This window comes from Physeter macrocephalus, chromosome 4, assembly GCF_002837175.3.
Source record: "Physeter macrocephalus isolate SW-GA chromosome 4, ASM283717v5, whole genome shotgun sequence".
NCBI lineage: Eukaryota > Metazoa > Chordata > Mammalia > Artiodactyla > Physeteridae > Physeter > Physeter macrocephalus.
Window position 1 is genome coordinate 68,278,265 of NC_041217.1, and position 7,984 is coordinate 68,286,248.

The window sequence follows — 7,984 nt, forward strand, 5'->3', positions numbered from 1 at the left end:
GCCGCTTTCCCCCCTTGGTGTCCATACATTTGTTTCTCTACATCTGTGTCTCTATTTCTGCCCTGCAAACAGGTTCATCTGTACCATTTTTCTAGGTTCCACATATATGCGTTAATATACGATATTTGTTTTTCTCTTACTTCACTCTGTATGACAGTCTCTAGATCCATCCACGTCTCTACAAATGACCCAGTTTCGTTTCTTTTTATGGCTGTGTAATATTCCATTGTATATATGTACCACATCTCCTTTATCCGTTCATCTGTTGATGGGCATTTAGGTTGCTTCCATGACCTGGCTATTGTAAATAGTGCTGCAATGAACATTGGGGTGCATGTGTCTTTTTGAATTATGGTTTTCTCAGGGTATATGCCCAGTAGTGGGATTGCTGCGTGCTATGGTAGTTCTATTTTTAGTTTTTTAAGGAACCTCCATACTGTTCTCCATAGTGGCTGTATCAGTTTACATTCCCACCAACAGTGCAAGAGGGTTCCCTTTTCTCCACACCCTCTCCACCATCTGCTGTTTGTAGATTTTCTGATGATGCCTATTCTAACTGCTGTGAGGTGATACCTCATTGTAGTTTTGACTTGCATTTCTCTAATAATTAGTGATGTTGAGCAGCTTTTCATGTACTTCTTGGCCATCTGTATGTCTTCTTTGGAGAAATGTCAATTTAGGCCTTCTGCCCATTTTTTGATTAGGTTGCCAAACAGTAAGTTTTATAATGTTCCTCACGGGCCTTCTTAATGGCAGCTAGAGAAGGGACCTCCAACTAAGTAAGAGATTATGAGATTCGGGGGTGGGTGGGAAAGGGAAGTGTGGTATAGTGGAGTGGCTAAGAGTGTAATGAGTGCACTGGGTTCAGATAGATCTGTATTTGAATCACATTTCTACCTTTTACTACCTATATATGACCTCCCATGAGTTACTTCTTTTGGTCTTCTCCTTCTGTGGAAACGTAATGGTGCTTACTTCACTGTATTTCAATTATTAGGCTAGACAACGCATACAAAGTGTTTTGCACAGTGATTGGAATATACTACGTGCTTAGTAAGTGTTAATTACTTTGTTTTGTAAAAGTGACAGTCCTTCAGCTCGATTCTAAAGGATGAGAGAAGTTAGTCAAGCAAAGAAGGAAATGGAGGATTTTCTAGGTAGAGGGAATAATGTGTTTAAAAACACTGTGGCATGAAACTGCCTGACATGTTTGGGATGCAGGTGGACTTAAAGTTTGGGATGGACTGCAAGACTTGAAAGTGGAGAAAAAGAGATAAAAGAGGAATCTAGGATGTCCCTCAGGTTTCTGTTTTTGATGGTGCCACAGGGAATGTAGGAAGATGGACAGGTTTGGGGAGAAAACAAGTTTGAATTTGGGTTTCTTGTGGGATATCCAGGTAGAGACATTTAGTAGGTGGTTTGATTTATAATCTTGAGTTACAGAAAGAAATCTGAGCTGGAGATACAGATTAGAGAATTATAAGTTTATGGATGGTAGACAAAGCCATGGCTGTGGATGAAATCACCTACAGTTTGTATAGAAAGTGAAAAAAGAAGTAGAACAGGAGCGAAACCAATAGTTAGGGGGTGGTAGAGAAAAAGAAGCTCTCAAAAGAGACTGAAGAATTGTGGTAATTGAGTTCTGAGGCTTTCCTTGCTTAACATTCTCTGGCCTTTGTTTGTGTTCCAGAGAGAACACTGGGTAAAAAATACTATACTTATCACTGGTGCAAATTTGAGCCATATAGACAAGATGGAGGCAAGTGGCACATTGTGCTAGGCACTTTACTTGTTTTATCTTCTGTTACTTAATTACTGCCATTTGAAGTAGCTGTATTGTCCTCAAGATGTTTGAGTTTCGGAGGCTTTAGCTAACTTACCCAGAGTCAGTAACTGGGAGAGCAGGGCTTTTAATGGAGGGACTTGAGCATCAGACAGACCTATTTTTTATACCATAATCCTATTTGAGATATTTGAGCTGAGCCTGAAGGATTGAATAAATTTGAACAGGTGGCAGTAGAAATAGAATATAGGGAATAGGGTAAGAAGAGATCTGAGGAAAGCATAGATTGACATGAAGTGCAGTGACTAGTTTAGCTAAATCATGAGTTATAAGTTAGAAAGATGTAGTCCTTAAAGCAAGCTGAGTCTTTGCATGGCAAAGAATTCAGGACTTTTTAATGTAAGCAGTGAGGGAGTCATAGAAGGATATATGTTATACTATTGATTTTTTTTTTCTTATTACATAAAATTATACACATTCATTTTAGAAAATGTAGAAAACACAAGAAGTACAAAATAAGAAATAAATTACCCATGATCCTACTTTACCCATGATCCTACTATCCAGAGGTAACTATTCTTACCATTTTGAAATATATCCTTTCAGAGGTTCCCCCCTCCTTTATGTTTTTGTATATGTGTGTGTAGATGGAAAGGGAGGGCATGTATATTTTACATATTTAATTTTATAAAATTAGTATTATACACTATTTGCTGTTTCGTAATCTGCTTTTTTCTCTTAAAAAAAGATTTATTTATTATTTATTTAATTTATTTTAGGCTGCATCGGGTCTTAGTTGCGGCATGCGGGCTCTTTGTTGTGGCATGCATGCTTCTCTCTAGTTGTGGCATGTGGGTGTTCTCTTCTCTAGTTGTGGCATGCAGCCTCCAGGGTGTGTGGGCTGTGTAGTTTGCCGCCTGTGGTCCCCAGCTGAAGCGCGTGAGCTCAGTAGTTGTGGTGCGCAGGCTTAGTTGTCCCTTGGCATGTGGGATCTCAGTTCCCTGACCAGGGATCGAACCCCCGGCCCCTGCATTATAAGGCGGATTCTTTACCACTGGACCACCAGGAAAGTCCCCATAATCTGCTTTTTAAGCCTAATAATATATCACGAATATTTTTCTATGTCACCCAAGTGCTAAAAGAATTAAATTAGCAACAATGTATAGTATGGATTTGGAGAGTCCAAAAATAGGGAGATAATTTAGAAGACTTTTGCAGTAGTTCAGACAAGAGGTAATGAAGGCCTCAACTAGGGTGATGTCAGTAAGCCTAAGAAAAATTGCTGAGGTAGAGGCAATAAATTTGGCAGTTGATGGGATAAGGGTGTGTCCAAAGATGAAACCAGGGTTTCCTACCAGGCTAGAGTCATGTCATTAGCAGAAATAGGGGAGACAAGAAGAGCCGTTTAAAATGGAGTAAAAGAAAATTCAGCTTTGAATGACCTGAGTTTAAGGTATCCATAGGACATTTAGGTGGAGGTGTTTTATAATAATAGCAGGCACTATTTATTGACAATCTGTTATATGCTGGATATTGTCCTAAGTCCTTGATGTAATTAATGAATCCTCTCAACATCCTATGAGGCAGATATCTCCATTTTTTTTGAAATAACTTAGATTAAAAAAAGAAGTAACAAAAAAAAAAAGTAACTTGGGAATTCCCTGGCGGTCCAGTGGTTAGGACTCAGTGCTTTCTCTGCCATGGCCCAGGTTCAGTCCCTGGTTGGGGAACTAAGATCCCGCAAGCCTCATGGCCTGGCCAAAAAAATAAAGTGAATTGGGAGGTGAGGAAGTGGAGGCAGTGCATGTAGACTAGTCCTAAAATATTTGATGAAGAGAAGGGATGAGAATCATCATTTGATGATGGTCAAATCATAATCTGATAAGGTCGAAGAAATTTTTAGAGTTGAGTATGTCAGAAAAGGGGGCACTGAACTGAAAAGAAGATATTTAGTGCAGCAATAGCCCAGAAGATGCTTTTCCAGATGCATCCAGTCATAATTCTCTACCTCTTTTATTCTCCCATTGAACCCAATAAGAGGAAATATCATGTAGATAAGAAGACCAAAGGACCTTTTGGGGATAAATGTAATGATTGTAGATTTTCCCCAAAGTTATCAAAATTATATGGTATCAATTAAACAAAAAAGAAAGAAAAGAAAACCAAAATAAATCAAGTGGAAATAGTTTGACTTTTTTTTTTTTTTTTACAGTTGTGTGTGTGAACTTTTTTTTTTAAACTTGTTTATCTTATTTATTTTATTTTTGGCTGCGTTGGGTCTTCGTTGCTGCACGCGGGCTTTCTCTAGTTGCAGTGAGAGGGGGCTGCTCTTCGTTGCAGTGCCCAGGCTTCTCACTGCGGTGGCTTCTATTGTTGCAGAGCACAGACTCCAGGTGCACAGGCTTCAGTAGTTGTGGCTTGCAGGTTCTAGATTGCAGGCTCAGTAGTTGTGGCGCACGGGCTTAGTTGCTCCGCGGCATGTGGGATCTTCCCGGACCATGGATCAAACCTGCGTCCCTTGCATTGGCAGGCAGATTCTTAACCACTGCGCCACCAGGGAAGCCCTGTTTGTTTGTCATAGAATTAAATGAAATAAAGAGTCTAGCACAAGACTTCCCTGGTGGCGCAGCAAGGAAGACCCAACGCAGCCAAAACAAAAAGTCTAGCACAGTACCTGGCACATAGTAGTGCTCCTTTACTATGCAAACTGTGGAAGGAAGGCAGGTTCTTGTAGGACTATGAAAGATACAGATTTTTTTTTTTTTTTTTTTTTTGGCGGTACGCGGGCCTCTCTCACTGTTGTGGCCTCTCCCGTTGCGGAGCATAGGCTTCGGACGCACAGGCTCAGCGGCCGTGACTCACGGGTCCAGCTGCTCTGCGGCATGTGGGATCTTCCCGGACCGGGGCACGAACCCGTGTCCCCTGCATCGGCAGGCGGGCTCTCAACCACTGCGCCACTAGGGAAGCCCAGATATAGATATTTTAAAAGAGGTTGTATTTGCATATTTTAAATTTCCAAAGAAGATAACAATAAAGATTAGAAGGCAGGCTGCATGGTGGAAAATAAGGAACACAATACATGAAAATAGAAAATGTTTTCTATCAAAAAATGTAAGGAATTGCTATACGCTTACATGTGAGCCCATAGAAGGAGTTAACATGGGAGTTGGGGATGGCAAGAACTGCTTCCTAGAAGAATCTAAGTTGAAACCTGAAGAAAGAATTAGAGTTAGGGGGGTGGCACAGTGGTTGAGAATCCGCCTGCCAATGCAGGGGACACGGGTTCCATCCCTGGTCCGGCAAGATCCCACAGGCCACGGAGCGACTAAGCCCGTGAGGCACAACTGCTGAGCCTGCTCACCGCAACTAAAGCCCATGCGCCTAGAGCCTGTGCTCCACAACAAGAGAAGCCACCACAGTGAGAAGCCCGTGCACCACAACGAAGAGTAGCCCCTACTCGCTGCAACTAGAGAAAAGCCCTCATGCAGCAAGGAAGATCCAGTGCAGCCAAAAAAAGCCTAACACTTAAAAAAAAAAAAGTTAAAAAAAAAAAGAATTAGAGTTAGGCAGAGAAAAATGCAATAAGAGAGGTTTGGGTAAGTGTGCCAGGTAGGGTATGGATTCTGTGCAAATGCCTGAAGGCAAATGAATAGGGGAACTACAAGTGGTTCTACTGGGCAATAGTGCTGACTGTAAGAGGTGGGAGAAGGACTGATTGGGAGAGGTCAGGAAGGACCAGGTCTTAAAGGACTTTTTTCTGCGGTCTTCAGGAGCTTGGATTTTATCCCATGAGCAGTGGGAACCATTGAAGGTTTAGGCATAGGAATAATATGGTTAGATTTAAATTTAAGGTTACTTGTGCTGAAGTGTGGGGAATGGATTGAAGGGGGCCGATCTGGAGGCAAGTGTGGAACTCAGCTAGGAAGCTCCAGTAGTACAGGTGAGAGATGACAGTGGATGGATTTGAGGTATTTAGTATTAATAGATAGATATGATTTAGAGATTAATTGGGTGTGGATAGTGAGTTGAGGATGATTCCAAGGTTTCTGGAATTAAGATCTCTTCCTGCTCTAAAAATTATTAAATTAACAAAGATAATATAAGCTACCATTAGGTACAATCATGACATTACTGGTAGCACTGTAAATCATCTGGTCATCTTGGAGAACTTTATAGCAACATGCAGTAGAAACTATAATAATGTTAATACCCTTTTGACTCATTAATCTTACTTTGGGGAATATGATTCAAGAGAAATGGCTGTAAAATTTTTGTACTATTTGTCCAGATATTTAAAATCAATGCTATTTATTACAGAAAAATTGGAAATAACCTAAATGTCCCAACAAGAGAAGAATAGTTAGCTTTAAAAAATATATCAATAGGGTGTAAATGTTATATAGGCCTTAAAAATTAGAAAACCATGTTCTGTGGGTGAACAGATAAAATGTCACACACACACACACGCATACACACGCACACACACACAGAGGAGGATATTATTCACCTGTAAAAAAGAAAGAAATTCTGCTATTTGTGACAAAATGGAGGAACCCTGAGGACATTAGGTTAAGTGAAAATAAGTCAAAGACAAATACTGTATGATCTCACTTATATGTGGAATAAAAAACCAAAAACTGAACTCATAGAAACAGAGTAGATTGGTGGTTGCATGGAGGGGGAGGTGGAGGAATGATTAGAGTGGGTGAAAGGGTACAAACTTGGAGTTATAAGATGAACAGGGACTTCCCTGGTGGCGCAGTGGTTGGGAGTCTGCCTCCCGATGCAGGGGCCATGGGTTCGATCCCTGGTCCGGGAAGATCCCACATGCCGCGGAGCGGCTGCGCCCGTGAGCCATGGCCGCTGAGCCTGCGCGTCCGGAGCCTGTGCTCCGCAGCGGGAGAGGCCACAACAGTGAGAGGCCCGCATACCGCAAAAAAAAAAAAAAAAAAAAAAAGATGAACAAATTCTGGGGATCTAATGTATAGCATGGTGACTATGGTTAGCAGTACTGTACTGTATACTTGAAAGTTGCTATGAGAATAGATCTTTTTTTAAAAAAAAGTTATTTATTTTTGGCTGCATTGGTTCCTCATTGTTGCGCGGGCTTTCCCTGGTTGCGGCGAGCAGGGGCTATTCTTCGTTGCAGTGCGTGGGCTTCTCATTGTGGTGGCTTCTCTTGTTGCGGAGCATGGGCTCTAGGCGTGCGGGCTTCAGTAGTTGTGGCATGTGGGCTCAGTAGTTGTGGCTCACGGGCTCTAGAGCACAGGCTCAGTAGTTGTGGCACAGGGCTTAGTTGCTCCGTGGCATGTGGGATCTTCCCGGACCAGGGCTCGAATCCATGTCTCCTGCATTGGCAGGTGGATTCTTACCCACTGCGCCACCAGGGAAGCCCCGAGAATGGATCTTAAAAGTTCTCATCACAAACAGTAACTGTGAGGTGATGGATGTATTAACTAACATTACTGTGGTAATCATTTCCATATATATATATAAAATCATAATGTATACCTTAAACTTGTACAATGCTGTATGTCAATTATATCTTTTTAATATAAATTTATTCATTTATTTATTTATTTTTGGTTGCATTGGGTTTTGTTGCTGCGTGCAGGCTTTCTCTAGTTGCGGCGAGCGGGGACTACTCTTTGTTGTGGTGCACGGGGTTCTCGTTGTGGTGGCTTCTCGTTGCGGAGCATGGGCTCTAGGCATGTGGGCTTCAGTATTTGTGGCACTCGGGCTCAGTAGTTGTGGCTCGCAGGCTCTAGAGTGCAGGCTCAGTAGTTGCGGCACACAGGCTTAGTTGCTCTGCGGCATGTGGGATCTTCCCAGAACAGGACTTGAACCCGTGTCCCCTGCATTGGCAAGTGGATTCTTTTTTTTTTAACATCTTTATTGGAGTATAATTGCTTTACATTGTTGTGTTAGTTTCTGCTGTATAACAAAGTGAATCAGCTATACATATATCCCCATATCCCCTCCCTCTTGAGCCTCCCTCCCACCCTCCCTATATCCCACCCCTCTAGGTCATCACAAAGCACAGAGCTGATCTCCCTGTGCTATGCGGCTGCTTCCCACTAGCTATCTGTTTTACATTTGGTAGTGTATATATGTCAGTGCCACTCTCTCACTTCGTCCCAGCTTACCCTTCCCCCTCCCCACGTCCTCAAGTCCATTCTCTACGTCTGGCAGGCGGATTCT